Genomic DNA, 19014 nt, shown 5'->3' with positions numbered 1-19014 from the left:
AAAATGTTGTGTTTTTATAGTTTTAAAAACACAAGAAAATTTGAAACTTGATATAAACCTTATCTCTTCCTGCTTTTGCATAAGCTTCATTCAGACCAAGAAGATAACATCAGCCCTCTGCTGGTCTGGAGGAATATCATTGCAGTATCATTGCCCTCCGTATGAAATGTTATGTAAATAGAGTTGACTTGCCTTGAATGCAATTCATGCAACAATTAACATTTGAAAACTTTTTAATGGCACAAATCCTACTCAGTCTTTAAGGAACCTAACACGAAAATGTCTGCATCTTATGGCTGGGCTGGTTCACATGTACAGGAGAGTGGAATGGATTTAGGACAAATTTGAAATATGAGATACCATTCCTCTTTACTACCATTGAAAGTCCAGGTATCGCCCGTGTTGCTACCCTACTTCCCAAGCATCAATCATTTCATGATGTCAAACCAGTTAAATTTCATTTTCTATTACCCCTTATCCGAGTGTCATTGGAACAGGTTCATAAAACCACTGATTGTACTAAGCTCCAGCTGCATAGTACTTATAATCTGATCCGTATATGTGAGGGGAATCAGCACTAGGGGGCACTACGAGTATCAGGTTATGCGTTACAGCTTGGCAAACGCTCCCTCAGTGTTTCAGGAGCTTTCTGTTACTGAACCAGTTCTCTGGCAACCAGACATGGATTTGCCCTTTGTAGCTGGGCTGGATGCCTCTGAAGTAGGAGTTGCTGTTGTACCAACGTCAAGGAAACCCTGGCGTGTTGCCGTTTCCCATGCATTGTTTTATTTGTGACGACTTGGCATAATGTTAACTTAACATTAACGGCCACAATTAGCATATTGTTTAGCTGTGCATTTACTAAATGAGCACTGTGCTACGTCCGAACTGACCCCACTGTATTTTTTTTTGTTTAATCAATATCTATTATGCATTTAAACAGTCATGTTTAAATTTTATTGTATGTTGATGGCTTGACTGTAAACAACATAACAAACAATGCAATAAATAGTTTTGAAGAAAAATCTGCTTTGTCATTGAACCTGAGAAAAACTTTGAAAATAACCATAATGACGCAGTCTCCATGCTACAATAATAATGATAGAAGCAAAGTTTTTCATTGTGGGGACTTATCTTTATAAGTACAATTTGACTGTATTATTTGTGTCCCCTTCAAAAATTGCTCATGAGAAATTTTATATTTATTGTCCCCCCCTACTGTTAAATGAAATTTACGCCCATGCCCGCTGGGGTTCCCTCGAGCTCCCCTGGTCCCTCCTCCCTTTGCCTTTGTCCCTCCTGTCTTTGCTCCTCGTCCCCCTCTGGTTCCTCCGTTGACTCCTGGCCCTTTTGTTCCGCCTGTCGGGGTTCCCCCTGTGTCTCCCTTCCTGGTCTGTCTGTCCACGTTTCCCATTCTGTGTCGGATTCTGTCCTGGTTTCTGCCCCTGTGCTTGTTCTTTGTTTCTGTTCTGTTCCCGGTCCCTCGTTAATGTTTTTGCTCTTGTTTTTCAGGTTGTGTTTCCCCGGTCTCATCTACTTCGTCGCCTCCCCTGAGGCGCGCCTGGAGTGCCCGCCTTTGGGGGGGGGGTTCTGTCATGACCTGCTCGTCCGATCCCCGTGTGTGCCACGCCCCCTCATTACCTACGTGTACTACCCCACCTGTTACCTGTTATTTTCTGCGTGTCTTGTGTATTTAGTCCGCGTCTGAGTTAGTGTTCCCCAGGCCGGTCATTGATGTTCGTCAATCTCAACCCCATTTGTGCCAATAAACCCCTATTACCGACTTCACGGCTTTGCTGCCTTCCTGCCTGCTGGGCGTTCTTAACAGCGCCACCTCTTGTGTGAGACTGGGGTCAACAGTATGGGTACATATCTAGGAGTAAGTGTAAGTTTAACCTTGGGTTATCATCTCCATTAATTAATCACAACTGCAAATTATTTATTGGACACCATTCTGCCCAGTGTTACATTGTGAGGTATTGCGAGTCCCTCCTTACTAAGGGCTGTCCAAGTATGTTTTTTTTATCTTTATTTTTCTTGTAGGCTACCGGCAGGTGAAAAAACTGATATAAAACAGACAAAACACTGACTCAAACACAAACATAATTCTGGGACAATGCCCACGTTAGCTAGGCTCTTAACTTACACGCAGCACAGTCAAACACATCCTCTCACTGCAGAGGCAACACCATTGACTCTTTTAAAATCAATTAAACACATGATTTTACCACTTTAAACATTTTACCTGAACAGAATACATTTTAGAATCAATGTACAAGTTGTAAAAATATCACGTAACACGAGCTCGTTAATGAAATAACACAAACTACCATGAACCCCCCTGCTCCAATGAGCTCTCCCATCGCGAAGCGAGACCTGAGCAGTGAGCACTGAAAAGCATCGTCTGACCTGCACAGGTAACTGGCCACAAACATTTTAACAAAGTAAATTGTAGTAAACTAAAGCATGCAAATGTTCTGGTGGTAAATTGTGCGCCCTTTGAAGAACCTTTACATTGCTATTGTTTACCATGAACTTGAATAAACGTCTTTTGTTCCAACAATCAACACGTGCATGTTCAAACTTCTCCGCATGTTGTAATGGAATCCAATAAACTTAATATATACACATCAACCATATGTAAGGAACCATAGAAACATATATAACATAAGCAGCATTTTTAATGTCCATGATCACATTAGTTTGCTCATTGTTCATGATCAGCGGAAAAACCGCTCATTTAAAGGGACAGACGCGCTGCGCTGTCACAGACCCCCGGCTCATGTTTCCAGATTTGGTCTTATGGCTAATTATTTGGATTTGGTTTCCTCCCATTTATGATATTGATCCCTGCCTGTCATTACTTTATGGATTGTGTTTTGCAAAAATAAGTGGAAATGGGTTCTGCACATGAACCTCTATCTCACTCCTTACCACTCCTACTTAAGGCTTAGTACCAAGAACTGAATGTGTATTTCTGTTATTGATCACCCTGAAGACAAATTTATTATCCGCAGCAAATCAACCACGCCTCCCAGGAAATCCCGGCCGACCGGATCCGCCACTTGGGAAAGCACCGACTTGCCAGCAGTCTGATTAACTGGGTGTTTTTATTCGGTGGCCTCTCCCTTTCCAGTTAGGGCCAAGAAGATAGGCATCTCTATTTAGATGTTTCTGTCACAGCCACCTGATGCAAAATCTTAGCTTGCTGAGAGTTTGAGCTGTATATGTCACAACAAAGTGCAGTGGGAGGGGTTACAATTTTTTGTGCAATGTTTCCTCCTTCAAACATGTCTGAGTCTTTCCACAAGCAGTGAAGCATCTCTGATTGAAAATCAGAATTTTTTTGACGCTCAGCCAAACCAAGAAGTAAATATTTACTGTACGCACTCAAACCCATAATATGCAATACAACCAGAATGAACAAAATGGTGTCGGAACAACAACAATTACCCCCTCCCCAACTAATCCCTTTTTCTGCCACACCTCTCAAACTGTACAGTCTGTACCCCTCACCCCACACACACACACACACACACAAACTCCCAACATCCAAAAATCTTGCATTTCTGAGTTTAGTAAAATACATATTATTAATACGGCCATCAGTATGATTTACCTGAATTAATCATCATGTGATATGTTCTGTTTTTAAATTACCAGATGCAAAACATTGATTCACCTTGTATAGAACTTATAACCATGGAAAAAATCCAATAAGAGATCACAGCACAATTTTTTGTTTCATTTCTCAGTTTATGGTGTGCATCTGTGAATAATATATTTTACTTTTTTGCAAACTGCAGCCTGGTTATTCTCTGTTTCTCGTTAATGAAGGGCTTCTTCCTTGCTTTATGGGACTTCAGTCCTGCTTCTAGGAGCCTGATACAAACTGTCCTAGCAGTGCACTTCACACCTGCACTTAATGTTTCCCATTCCTTTTGAAGGTCACTTGATGTCATCCTATGATTCATGAGAAACTGTCAGATAAGTTGACGGTTGTGTTTGGCATTAGAAAGTTGCTTCTGCCCTCTACCTGGCTGGTTTATGGTCATTACCAGTGTCTCCTGCTTCACCTTATTCTTCTGTACTGCTGTCTTAGAAATTTTGAACCTGGAAGCAACCAGCCGCTCAGCATAACCTTCTGCCAGCAGAACCACAATTAAACTAGGATTTAAAAATGCTGATTTGTTTAAAAATATAGAGTGGTCTATTTTTTTTCCAGAACTATATGTTTAGTACTCCAAACTTGGAAAACACACACTTCACGTGGAATCAGATGACTGCCTCTGAGTTGGAGAAGCACTGGAGAGAGAGACAGTTAGAGAAGAAATAAAATTTCATTCATATGATTCAGACGGACACGTCTGCAGTTCACTTTGCTGTGTTAATAGGTATTTTAGAAGATAAGAGCTTGCAATCAAAAGGATGTAAATTCAAGTCCCAGGATTTGCTCCACTGTTGTAACTGTGAACAAGGGCCTCATTCTTCTATATAAATAAATGAATATTTATTTTAAATTCAATCAGCCACAATAATACAATGATCCAAATGCTGTTGAAAAGCCCTTAAAAGCACGTTTACAGATCAAGGGCACCTCCAGGTGGAAAACACCTAAGTAAATGGCACCGCAAATTCGTACTGTGTAACTGGGAGTGGTTTTTGGAGTGGTCCCACTATGATGTCATCACCTGGCTTGTCAAAAGGCTGCAGATGACAGTTTAAAGCTGAGACCCACAGTGTGTTCAGGTCTGACCAGAACCTGAAACATCTTACACATCTTGCCAAGTACACTGTGACACATTGCACATGGCTTTTTTTTTAGTGTCTGGGTTACGTCCAAATGCATCCTTTAAATGACATTTGTTCACATGTTTGAATATGATGCATAGGCTTGGGTGGCATCAATAATTGTTTTCGTGCCTCATACCTTCCAGACAAAACATCACAGTCAGAGCCGTTTTCAGGGCGGTGCATCCGGAGCATCCAGTATGTCCACACTGGGCCCCACCCTCTATAGGGGGCTGATCAAAAGGGAAAGTTGCCTAGATAATGATAGGCTAAATAATCTTTTTTTCTCATTGATTGCATGCGGCTTCATTTCATCTGAATACATTACTTTAGCTAAATAATGATATATAACATCAGTTCAGTATGCACAATGAGAGAAACTGATAGATTTATTCACACAGGTGGTATCTAAATTCACAAATAGATGTTCCATATGGAAAACACCTTTATGGCTGTGAGTTGATTATGGCTAAAGCTGGTGATAGTCAGTCATAATCGGCTGTAGGGAGGAAACGGTTACCAGTTTCATGGTAAACCATGGTAAAATTTAGAATGGTTAGTATTACTGTTTCAGTTTTTAATTATTGTTAAAACTATTGTTAAAAATGGTTGATTACTGTGCTTTGAAAAACTCATCATAAATACTGTCCAGCATCAACCAAAATTACCAACGGTCTCCCAGACACAGGTACGCAGAAGCAGCATGAAACATGGGTTTGTATAGAAGGCAGAAGTTGGTTACATATTCATCAGATTCTTATTCGCAGGATCTCTGCCACCTTAAATTGGGGATGTTGTTTTGACAGAATCTTGTAGAGGGCTAAATCGAAGGCTACAGGAATTCAGCATTTCATTTTACCAACGCTCTCAAGTTTTGTCAAAAATTTCGAGTAGGATTACATTAGGGGCGAAACGTGTGTCTCATGGTCAAAGAGTGAGATTTGAGAGTCCTGCATACCACATCCATGCTTTTTGCGCTCCATCTATGTGCGCATCCACGTAAGCGGAAAACTCCACTCCATATGCCTGTGCCTAGTCCAATAATTCTATATAAATGGACACCTTGGTGGGCGTTATCCCTCACTTCTCACTTTGAGAAACACAAGGTGTAGCATGTGAACGTGTGAACTGGTTGAAATGCGTGTGTCTCACAGTTAATACGTGAGACTTCAGAGCCCTGATTTTGCTAAGATAATGCTAATAATTCAAATGATTCTTGTACTGATGTTAGAGACACAGCCATTGGCTCTCATAAGAACATAAGAACTATACAAACGAGAGGAGGCCATTCGGCCCATCGAGCTCGCTTGGGGAGAACTTAACTAATACTGTAGCTCAGAGTTTTTAAAATCTTGTCTAGCTCTGATTTAAAGGAACCCAAGGATTCAGCTTGCACTATGTTATCAGGAAGACTATTCCATACTCTGACTACACGCTGTGTAAAGAAGTGCTTCCTTAAATCCAGTTTGAAATGTTATCCCGCTAATTTCCTCCTATGGCCACGAGTTCTTGTATTTGAACTAATGCTGAAGTAACTATTCGGTTGAACAGCATCCAAACCTGTTAGAATCTTATAGACCTGGATCATGTCCCCCCTCAGTCTCCTTTGCTTGAGGCTGAACAGAATTGTATAATCTTAGCATTACCTCCCTTGACTTAAACTCCACACACCTGGAGATATACCCCAACATCCTATTGGCCTTTTTTATTCCCTGCACTGGCGAGAATGAGACATGGAAGCATCAACATAAATACTCTCAAATTATACTGTTCTTTTAAATAAAATCCATGCCTGTTAATCATCTGTCTTACCTCTCATTCCTGCCCTTGTGTTATTCGTTCCAGCCGCCTCTCATTTGCTCCTTATTGGCCTTGTATAAAAGTGCTTCCCAGTCCTATGGTCCCCAGTCCTGTCATTGGCATTGTTCCCTCAAGTTGCCTATGCCCTTTCTTCCTCCATTCCTCCCATTTGATCCATTGTGATCTGATTTATTTCCTTCTTCTTGTTTTGAGAGTAATAAAACCCCAATTGTTCTGCCTTAACTCCTGTACCTGAGTCTTCTGTTCCACCATACACAACAGAATGACAGCACAAACAACCCCAGCAGCCTATGCTTCCTCTCCTGTTTGCATGCCTCTCTGCATCCCACAGACCAGATACCTTGTTTACCAGATACCCAAATTCCTTGGTTTAGGGGTTTGAAGGGGTTGCCAGTACCATGGGAGCCACCTCGTCTCCCTCCTGGACACCACCCTGGAGATGAGGAGCTTGCCCCAGCCCTCCTGCTCATCACCAAAGCACCCACAGACTTCCCACAGCTCAACATGGATGTGCCTGCTAGCTCACCGCGGTTCCCCACTGGCACTGCAACTCCTCCTGCAGTTTCCAGTGATTGGAAGAAAAGGTGGAGGAAGCTTGTGGTGTCACGGTGCCAAAGACTTAGGTGAGATCACCACCGTGCAGCCAGCACCCAGTCCTGGAGAGGCCACTGCCACGCCCCCAGCATCCAGCCCCAGTGAGACCACTACCATTTCTCTAGAGCTCATCCAGGCTGCTGCTGCAGCCCTTGCTCCCGGGCAAGAAATTGACGCTCAGTTCCACACTGAAGGGTCCCAGCCCAGAGGGGCCCGTTTTGTGCATGTTCAAGGCTCCCGGACCAGAGAGGGCTGCTCCCACGCACTCCAGGCTCCTGACCCCAAGAGGGGAGTTTCACTCGCGCTCCAGGCTCCCAATCCAGAAATGGCCACTCTGTCGCCTCCAGGTGTCTCAGACTTGCCCCACTCACCTCCAGGTGTTTTGGCCTCGCCCAGTTTCCTGATGTCCTGTCGGCTCCAGCCTAGTCTCCTGACGTCCTGCCAGTGCCCACCTCATCTCCTGTTGTCTTCCAGGTGCCCACCATGTTCCTTCCTTAGGTCTCATCGGTACCCACCTCCTGTTGCCGCTCAGGCACCCGCCATATCCCCTGCAGACTGACATCGGTCCTGCACTGAACTTCAGGGCCACCTTGCTGTCCCCTTGGCGGCACCACCTGACCTTGCTGACCCCTAAGTGCTACCTGGTTCCACTGGCCCTCGGAAACACTGGAGGAACAAAGTAACAAAATTTTTCATCATACTTGTTTCTGTTTTTTTTTGTTTTTTTTTTTAAAAACTTTTTTCATTGCATTCTTAATAAGATGTAATAGGTAAAGGATAGTTAAGGGCACTGTGGGGTGGTTGGGGGGGGCATTGTTTGAGGGGTCTCCGCCTTGCTTGGGGGGGGGGCCTGGGGTGGCCGGGGGGCAGGGGTGACCCCGCCTGGCCGGACCCGCTCTCTGTTTGCCAGTGGGTCTGGGGTTGTCTCGTCCTTGGCTGCTAACTGGGGTCCCCCCCAGCGGGGCTCTTCCGGTCTGCGCCTGGGGGGGGGGATCCCCTGCTGCCGGGCTGCCTGTGGCGCCCCTGAGCACCCCGGTTGGCCGCCCCTGCCAGCTGTGCGGGGTCGGGGATGGTGACTAATCGGGGATCTGGCCCTGGTGTGGGGGGGGTCCCACTTCTGAAAGCCGGTGTGATGCGCTTCTTATGTAGCCTCAACTGTACCAGTTAGGTGAATGGAAGGATCATATTGCATAATAATCTGGAGGTTTAGATTCTAGACCCATAATATTCCCAGCGGTTCAGCAATTGTTCACTGCTTTTTGTACATGGTTTTTATCAGTAGTATACACTACCAGTCAAAAGTGTTTGCACACACTGAGATTTACACACTGTTATTCACTTAACATTAACTAAAAATACACTCAGAATTCTTTGCTAACAAATACATTAACGGTATGTGCACCATTTGAGTACCTTTATTAGCAAGAAAATGTCATATCTTTGATTCATCAAAATAACTTCCTCTAGCAGTTGTAACAGCAGAGAAAATTTGAGGCATTTTTTCTATAAGGGACATAAAATACTGCTGTGTTTCATGGGATGAAACAGTTAACTAGTATGGTTAAAGTTAAGACTATGCCATCACCATACAACCAGTTAATAGGATGTCAGACATGCACTGTTACATTTCCGTGTTCCAAGGAAACTTGTTTTACTTGTATTTTCATTTATGGGAGTTCATTCAACCTTCCAGTGGAATAAACAATCTACAGTATCTGCAATCTGAAACAAATGGATAAGTGGTAAAACCTGTGGTGTACAAAAATTTTGACTGGTAGTGTCACACCCCGGTCATCCGATCCTCCCGTGTGCCATGTCCCCCTCTCTACCTCATGTGGAATCCCCGTATTCCCAGATGTTTCAAGTCCTGTGATTACTGTGGTGTATTTAAATCTGTGTCAGAGTCCGTTTCCCTAGTCGCGGTCATTGACGTTGTTCTGTGCTCCTAAATGTGCTGCTCCTGAATATACCCTGTGTTCTCCTGACTCCTAGACTCTGCTTCCCCACTCCGTAACCCACAAGTTGTGACTGGTAGTGCATGAAATTTAAACTGTTACATCTTAAGTACGTCATTGTTCTGTATTGGCTGTTGCCGTCAGATTTTTTAGATGTTGTACTTCTCTCTGAACATACTACATTCCTTTCCAGCAGCTTTACTTAATGGGCCAAAAACATTCAGCCTATATTTTGAATTTTCTGGGGTTTTTTTTGACTATCGAGTATTATAGTACAAGGGCCCTTTGTGTTGTGTTTTCTTGCATTTTGTATTTTAATGCAAGTGCGAAATTTGAAATATACTTTCCTAAAGTACTTGGACCCTTAAAAAATGTGATGTGCGATACTACTAATAAATAATAATGAATAATATATAGAACATGCCACTTTTTTCATTCAGATAATTCATGTTTATCAACACAGATCACTGGTATCTCTGTGCTTCCAACCAATCAGATGGTGATGATGCAACCAACTCAGATTGGTCACCATTTCAGCCCTGCTAATAAGCAGGGCTACGTCAGCACTGGTGCAGCTTGGGTATGGCTCGCATATTTTGCAATGGACAAAACAGAACAGGCAGGGACCAATCTTGGCACTGACAACCTTGCACCAACTTAACAGCTTGAGTCAATAACACAAATACTGTAGCATTAACTATACAATAGATATAGCAATAAAGGTACATTTAAAAAAATACAAATTTGTGCACCAACATAGAACATACAACATAGAGATTCTATCCTCAGTGCACAAGAAAAAAAAGCCTAATGAGCCTACATTTTGAATTTTTTGTTAAATTGCAAAATAATCTTACTCAGTATCATTTATGGGTATCTCACACAGAGAAGCACTTTTACAGCAACCTAATAATAACAGTGATAGCCTACAATAAGTGCCCTAGCTAGTTAGTCAGTGTTTAACCTAGTTAAGTGTTGGTAGCTAAACAAACAAACAAATAAGTGAGTGAGTGAATGAATGAATAAATGAATGAATCACAGACAGAGCTTATATCGGATCGGGGCACCGTTAGGCCTGGGTTTCCAGGGCACCAGCCCTGCATCTTTCATCTTTCATGAATAACCCCAGATTTACCTGTTTTTAACAATCATAATTATAATTTTTAAACCCTGATCTATTAACCTGTCATTTCAATCATTCATTAAAGTCCTTGGAAATAATATGAATATTCTGTTTGAGACACGTCTTTCATTTCACTAACCAATCATTTCATTTACTACTTTAATTGTTTAAAAGTAATTGCTATATTGTCACGCATGTACATGTATGTGACAATTTTATTACCTTGTAAATAGTCTGCAGGGTTTGTAAACTGCCCTAAAGCTTTTGATGTAATTAAATTTAGGTTTATAATGGAATAATATACACTCACCTAAAGGATTATTAGGAACACCATACTAATACGGTGTTTGACCCCCTTTTGCCTTCAGAACTGCCTTAATTCTATGTGGCATTGATTCAACAAGGTGCTGAAAGCATTCTTTAGAGATGTTGGCCCATATTGATAGGATAGCATCTTGCAGTTGATGGAGATTTGTGGGATGCACATCCAAGGCACGAAGCTCCCGTTCCACCACATCCCAAAGATGCTCTATTGGGTTGAGATCTGGTGACTGTGGGGGCCATTTTAGTACAGTGAACTCATTGTCATGTTCAAGAAACCAATTTGAAATGATTCGAGCTTTGTGACATGGTGCATTATCCTGCTGGAAGTAGCCATCAGAGGATGAGTACATGGTGGTCATAAAGGGATGGACATGGTCAGAAACAATGCTCAGGTAGGCCGTGGCATTTAAACGATGCCCAATTGGCACTAAGGGGCCTAAAGTGTGCCAAGAAAACATCCCCCACACCATTACACCACCACCACCAGCCTGCACAATGGTAACAAGGCATGATGGATCCATGTTCTCATTCTGTTTATGCCAAATTCTGACTCTACCATTTGAATGTCTCAACAGAAATCGAGACTCATCAGACCAGGCAGCATTTTTCCAGTCTTCAACTGTCCAATTTTGGTGAGCTCGTGCAAATTGTAGCCTCTTTTTCCTATTTGTAGTGGAGATGAGTGGTACCCGGTGGGGTCTTCTGCTGTTGTAGCCCATCCGCCTCAAGGTTGTGCGTGTTGTGGCTTCACAAATGCTTTGCTGCATACCTCGGTTGTAACGAGTGGTTATTTCAGTCAAAGTTGCTCTTCTATCAGCTTGAATCAGTCGGCCCATTCTCCTCTGACCTCTAGCATCAACAAGGCATTTTCGCCCACAGGACTGCCGCATACTGGATGTTTTTCCCTTTGCACACCATTCTTTGTAAACCCTAGAAATGGTTGTGCGTGAAAATCCCAGTAACTGAGCAGATTGTGAAATACTCAGACCGGCCCATCTGGCACTAACAACCATGCCACGCTCAAAATTGCTTAAATCACCTTTCTTTCCCATTCTGACATTCAGTTTGGAGTTCAGGAGATTGTCTTGACCAGGACCACACCCCTAAATGCATTGAAGCAACTGCCATGTGATTGGTTGACTAGATAATTGCATTAATGAGAAATTGAACAGGTGTTCCTAATAATCCTTTAGGTGAGTGTAGATGTGCCATAAGAATTCTTGCGTGTGCATGAAAGTCTGAAAGCATGATTGTCACACCAGACGCGTGACGGTTGGTAACCCTGTAGCCAGCCCACCAAGCTAGAGCATAACAGACAGCAGGCTGGGAGCTGACCTCTCCCACCTGACACCCAGGGAAACTTGCTTTTGGGGGGGGAAGGGGGGTGTCAGTGTCATATGCAGATTTCTTTCAAACCTATATAAACTCTAACCCCAAACTTATACATCACTTCTTGTTTTAAGCAGTGCGGGTCAATTCCTTCCATTAAAAAAAAACAAAACAGTTGAAATATAGAAAAACAACATTTTGTACGACCTTGTATTTCAGTTAATATTCATCCGTTTGTGATGTAACATTCTGTATGTCTCAGCTCATAAGATAAATGTGTAAAAAGACTTGCTTTGGAGTACGTTCTTGGGAGGCGAGTTAACAAGACCGGTCTTGCCAACAATCCAAGTGCATTCTAGGTATTGAAAAACATCCAAGGCGACTGAAACGAGAATGTCAAGGTCAGTGTGGGACTCACTTTTGGGATTAAAGGAATGGATTTTTAAAAAATGTATCCACCTCAGTTTCTACTACAAATGGAGCAGTATATGATGTACATGGCTAGCAGAGGTTGAAAAGATCTCACAAAATCATAGGATAAAACCAATACTTTTTAGTTTTAGTTTTTTCAAATTAGAGATTGAATACTTCAACAGCGATACCCGGCTGAAGAAGACAAAGGCAGCATGGCAAGCAGACTTGGAGAAGCTCCCAGAGGGGTGGCCATGCACGCACTTGTTCTCTGCCAAGGCGACTCCCATCACGAGCTTCATGAGTATTAGGGTAGCAGCTTCCAGAGCAGTAGTGGACACACTACTTTAGGGAATAAATAGCAGAGTAAAGTACCATTACAGCACTACATATGTACTCAGGTGAAAGTAAAAGTACTCCCATTTTGAACTACTTAAGCACAATTTCTAAAAGAGAAGACAGATGCAGCATTATGAATTACTGTATATAAGTGCTGATTATTTTTTCTTTTCAAAGCTATGCACTGCCCTATTAGTGAGAACCTAAGTTGGTCAAACCATGTAGGTGTGATCACAATGGTCTACGAGGGTGGTCAGATTGCCGCAATGTCTGAACTGCCAGCCATGCAGGACCTCTACAGACAGCACTGCAGGAGGAAGACACAGTGGATCCTCTCTAATCCCAGTTACAGATTCTTCACGCTTCTGCCGTTGAGCAGGCGGTACTGGAACGTCCAGACGTGCACCAGCAGGTTCAGGGACAGTTTCTAAAATGGGGCAGCTAAAACACTGAAGTTGAACACATTACAGAAAATAATACATCAATCCTACATGAAAATTTTAGGTCAAACCAGCTACACCCTTGTGACACTTTTTTCTGTGGGTTCTAATGGTAATATAAGTTTTTTTTTTTTAGTAGGCTCAAAACTGAGGTGAGGGTCAGTGTGGTACCTCTGCATAGCAATTTTATGTAACATTCCCAGACGCAAGGACTAACCTGCGTGAGATTTTTACGTCGCTACTTCTGAAGCACATTTGGCATTAAAGGCCTAATGCGAAATAAAATCTTTTAAAGTCGAAGGACTCCATCATTATCCTGTTAATTCTCTTTCCTCTCTGTCGACATTATCACCAAAAATCAACAAACGATGAAATTTGACGCGATGCCATAAAGAAGTCGCAAGCGTGCGCATGCGTAGTAGCGGAAGTTACATTTTCGGTAGGTGTAACATTTTCGGTAGTGACACCCCTACCTATATTGCTCAATTAAGGCCGTTGCGAAATTCTTCTTCTTCTTGATTATTATAGGTAGCAATGTAAAAACAAATACTGTCATCTATTGTCTCGGAGTATGTTGACGGGTCCCGTACCGATCCATTATCTGGGATCTATTTGTTTTGACTTGCTGTACAGGGTAACCAATCAGATGTTACTCTCGGTTGACAACCTGCAGTGACAGATAAAATTAATTCATGATGTGGTGAAAGTGCCAAAATTAAATAAATAGTGAAATAATTGTAAATGACACATGTAATTAATTAATAATGATTTTATTTCTAATGGTAGATAATAATTCATGGCACATTTAATTAATAATATTTTTATTTCCCATTTTAAATAATTCATGACACATTTAAGTAATAGTTTCTCTTTATATTTCCCATTTTAAACAATTCATGGCACATTTAATTAATTAATTATTGGTGTATTTATTTATTTAATTTTGGCACTCTTAGCCCTCAATAGTTTGTACCCACAAGTGGCATGATGACGTAGCAACTAGCCATCCCAGACAATGCTGGCGTTTTTTTTTCTTTGGTTTTTTTTTGAGGGGGGGGAGGGGCCCTCGCGAACGTTTTGCCCAGGGGCCCACACAACCTATAATCTGTCCCTGGCTGAGGGTGTTTGGTTTGGTGATCTTAGGATTCTGCCGTTGAGCAGGCGGTACTGGAACATCCAGAAGTGCACCAGCAGGTTCAGGGACAGTTTCTAATATGGGGCAGCTAAAACACTGAAGTTGAACACAATACAGAAAATAATACATCAATCCTACATGAAAATTTTAGGTCAAACCAGCTACACCCTTGTGACACTTTTTTCTGTGGGTTCTAATGGTAATATAAGTTTTTTTTTTTTAGTAGGCTCAAAACTGAGGTGAGGGTCAGTGTGGTACCTCTGCATAGCAATTTTATGTAACATTCCCAGACGCAAGGACTAACCTGCGTGAGATTGTTCTCTTACTAAGAATGTCGTTCAATTTTGCCCTAAACATGTATGAGGAAGAGCCCAGTAAACAAGCAACAAACAGGTCCTGTTGTTCTGCTTGGACTGCTTTCATTCATTTATACTGCTCTTTCGTGTGAATGTGCCCTGCAATAGGTTCCCTGCCACGTTCCTACATATAAAAATGTCCTTAAAATATTCAGTACTGAATTAGACAGGCAGAAAGTTAAATGAAATGGTGAAAAACTACGCTGTTATGTCTGTCAAAGTGTGTCAGCTCAGCCATTTCAAAATCACCCCATTATTTCCAGCAAGTATGCAATACATCCATGTATTTTTTCACTTGACCACCATCACACCTTGTATAGCTAATCAATATCTCATTGACTTTTTTTAACTAACTAATTAATTAAAGTAAGTGAGCTGGTAGTGAAATTTACTAAATACATTGAATGGGTTAAAAAGTTCCTCGGTGGCCGGGCCCTGGGGTCGGATGAGATCCACCCGGAGTTCCTCAAGGCTCTGGATGTTGCAGCGCTGTCCTGGTTGACATGCATCTGCAGCATCGCGTGGACATCGGAGGCGGTGCCTCTGGACTGGCAGACCGGGGTGGTGGTCCTCCTCTTTTAGAAGGGGGACCAGAGGGTGTGTTCCAACTATAGGGGGATCACACTCCTCAGCCTCCCTGGTAAGGTCTATTCGGGGGTCCTGGAGAGGAGGGTCCGTCGGATTGTCGAACCTCGGATTCAGGAGGAGCAGTGTGGTTTTAGCCCTGGCCGTGGAACAGTGGACCAGCTCTATACTCTCGGCAGGGTCCTAGAGGATGCGTGGGAGTTTGCCCAACCAGTTTACATGTGTTTTGTGGACTTGGGCCTCCTTATAAGGGCTGTTCGGTCCCTGTATGACCGGTGTCAGAGCTTGGTCCGCATTGTCGGCAATAAGTCGGACTCATTTCCGGTGAGGGTTGGCCTCTGTCAGGGCTGCCCTTTGTCACCGACTCTGTTCATAACTTTTATGGACAGAATTTCTAGGCACAGCCAGGGAGCTGAGGGTGTTTGGTTTGGTGACCTTAGGATTAGGTTTCTGCTTTTTGCAGATGATGTGGTTCTGTTGGCCTCATCAGACCGTGACCTTCGGCTCTCACTGGAACAGTTCGCAGCTGAGTGTGAAGCAGCTGGGATGAGAATCAGCACCTCCAAATCCGAGACTATGGTCCTCAGCCGGAAAAGGGTGGAATGCTCTCTACGGGCCAGGGAGGGGGTCCTTCCCCAAGTGGAGGAGTTTAAAAATCTCGGGGTCTTGTTCACTAGTAAGGGAAGGATGGAACGTGAGATCGACAGGCGGATCGGTGCAGTGTCAGCAGTAATGCAGGTGTTGCATCGGTCTGTCGTGGTGAAGAAGGAGCTGAGCCAAAAGGTGAAGCTCTCGATTTACCAGTCGATCTACATTCCTACCCTCACCTATGGTCACGAGCTGTGGGTAGTGACCGAAAGAACGAGATCGCGAGTGCAAGCGGCCAAAATGAGTTTCCTCCGCAGGGTGGCTGGGCTCTCCCTTAGAGATAGGGTGAGAAGCTCGGTCATTCGGGAGAAACTCAGAGTAGAGCTGTTGCTCCTCCGCATCGAGAGAAGCCAGATGAGGTGGCTCAGGCATCTGCTAAGGATGCTTCCTGAACGCCTCCCTGGTGAGGTGTTCCAGGCATGTCCCACTGGGAGGAGGCCCCGGGGAAGACCCAGGACACGCTGGAGAGACTATATCTCTCGGCTGGCCTGGGAACGCTTCGGGATTCCCCCGGTGGAGCTGGATGAAGTGGCCGGGGAGAGGGAAGTCTGGGTTTCCCTGCTGAGACTGCTGCCCCCGCAACCCGACCCGGACAAGCGGTAGGGGATGGATGGATGGATGGACATTGAATGGCTGGGGTGCCTCCCAGGGAACTGAAGCTGTAAAAGTAGATACCTTTTTTGAAAATCATAGAAATTTTTACTAGTTTTTATTGTGCTACTCATAATTTGCATATGTTCTAATGTTAAATTGTGTTTTTTGTTCAGTGCAAATGTGCACTTACTACCCAGATAAATAGCACTAAAAATTATTTTGACTGCCTAAGACTTTAGCACAGTATCGTACATGGGGAATTCCTTAGCATAACAGTTTCTTAGTTGGTGTGTAATGTACAGAACTGAAAGGGTTAGAAATGTGCAGTTCATAAAATCAATGATCAGGGGAGGCTTTCCCGAAAGCGATTGATCTTCGATCAATAACAAACAAGGTAAAAAAATTACGTAAGTAAAGAACGAGTGAGTCTACATGCGTTTTCCAAAACACTTTGTTTTTCCAGATTCAACAAATGTACTTTATATTATGCCCCGATTGTCCGCTCCTCCTGTGTGCCACGCCCCCTCGTTAACCCTGTGTAGATTCCCAGTGTTTTAAGGCTGTTTCTAATTGTTGTCATTAGTTCATTGTATTTAGTCCGCGTTTTCCGTTCGTTTCCCTAGTCCGGTCTTGTACTGTCGATGTGTCATTGTCTGCCTTTTCCTTGGATTAAACCCCGTGTTCCCGATCCCTGGCTTCCTGCTCGTTTGTCTGCGCTCCGGGTGCTTAAAACATGACACTTTAAGTAGTACTTTGTTGGCTCATCCCCAGCCCCCGCGTGAGAAAATCTCAGACTGTCGATAACAGGAAAAACGATCCATCCGGCCTATTTAAATGGTGAAACACCGGACATATGGAGATGGAAAAAAAAATCATAAAAAGACACCAAAGCAACCAAAATTATGACCAAAAAAATTAACCTATTTGCTAAAAAAAAGCGCAGTTGCGAGCAGCAATAGGAAAAGGAAGCAATACATTATTACTTTATTATTTCTGACTCAGGTTACAGTAGAGACCAAATTATTAGTCAGTGCTACGATGGGGCCTCAGTTATGAGTGGGATCAGGGGTGAGGTCCAGGCCTTGTTGCAAAAGAAGATAAGTAAATATATTCCCTATATCCACTGCTATATTCACCAGCTGCACTTAGCAGTGGTTCATGCAATGAAGGCAGAGCTATGTGCAAAAACATTTTTTGAGCTATCAAGATCACTAATCATCATTACGTGTCACAAAACTATCAAGTCCCCTCCCTTAAATACCTGCTGGAGATGCGGTGGACAAGTCACCACGATGTGACAAAGTGTCTTGTGGAAAATCAAGATGCTATACTTAGTATCCTTTCAGAGATTTCAGAGGACAGTGTAGCAGATGTGAGTATTTGCACAGAGGCATTAGGTTTGTTGATGATGCAGAGAAAACACAATTTCTTTGAAAGAGGCAGATTCCTTCTGAAAGTGCTTGGCGCCTTGAAGCCTGCAAATGCTATTTTACAGGCTCCTTCTGTTGACCTTTGCCTTTCTGGCGAAATAGTCATTGCATCTCTACAGGCTCTGAGGAAGATGAGGACTCTATTAATATTTCAATATTAGTCTAAATACTAGAACTCGTGGCCATAAGTGGAAATTAGCGGGAGAACATTTTAAAACAAATTTGAGGAAGCACTTCTTTACACAGCGTGTAGTCAGAGTATGGAATAGTCTTCCTGCTAGTGTAGTGGAAGCTAAAACCATGGGTTCCTTTAAATCAGAGCTAGATAAGATTTTAACAACTCAGCTATTAGCTAAGTTCTCCCCAAACGAGCTTGATGGGCCGAATGGCCTCCTCTCGTTTGTAAATTTCTTATGTTCTTATGAATTTATGTGAAATCAATTCCAGTTTAATTATGCTTCCTTATATTCAAAGTCGAATTGTGATTCTGCACCTTGTTTTCAACCGATTTATTAATTGAATTTGGTTTTCAAGATCATTCTCAAGTCAGTTCTGAGTAGTGCTGTGCGATACTACAAGGCAATATAGGGCAAGTATCGCCGATACCATACCGGTACTTTTTAAAAAATTAAGGTGGATGCGTCATCAAATTGCTAAAGCTGAATTTATTTTCATTACCTTTAATTGTTTTTGTGATTGTTTTAAATTAATTTGTTAAAAACCCAGGACAGAATTTGGGCAAAGTTTATGAGTAAATATAAATACTGTAGCGCGGAGGTACCGGAGGGCAGCGCGGCATGTTGGACTGATGCCAGCTTGTAAATAGTTCTCAGTAATCGCTTGTGTAATTGTAAATGTGCTCTGTTGTTTTATTATTGAGAGCATGGCCCAGCGACCCACTATTACAATACTATAATATAAATATTATAGGCTACTGTGTGTGTACGCGCGCAAGTGAGCCTGTTTGCTTGACAGGCGCCGCTGAGTCACGGCGCTTACATGGACAGCTGCAGTGCATTCAGGAGAGAAACAGAAACCTTAGTATCGATCTCATTAAACTGGTATTGATCAATATCAATACCAACATTATTATCGATATTATCGATACTTGGACCGATCCGCCCACCACTAGTTCTGAG

This window comes from Paramormyrops kingsleyae, chromosome 1 (genome assembly GCF_048594095.1).
Source record: "Paramormyrops kingsleyae isolate MSU_618 chromosome 1, PKINGS_0.4, whole genome shotgun sequence".
Taxonomy (NCBI): Eukaryota; Metazoa; Chordata; class Actinopteri; order Osteoglossiformes; family Mormyridae; genus Paramormyrops; species Paramormyrops kingsleyae.
This window is presented reverse-complemented; position numbering follows the sequence as displayed.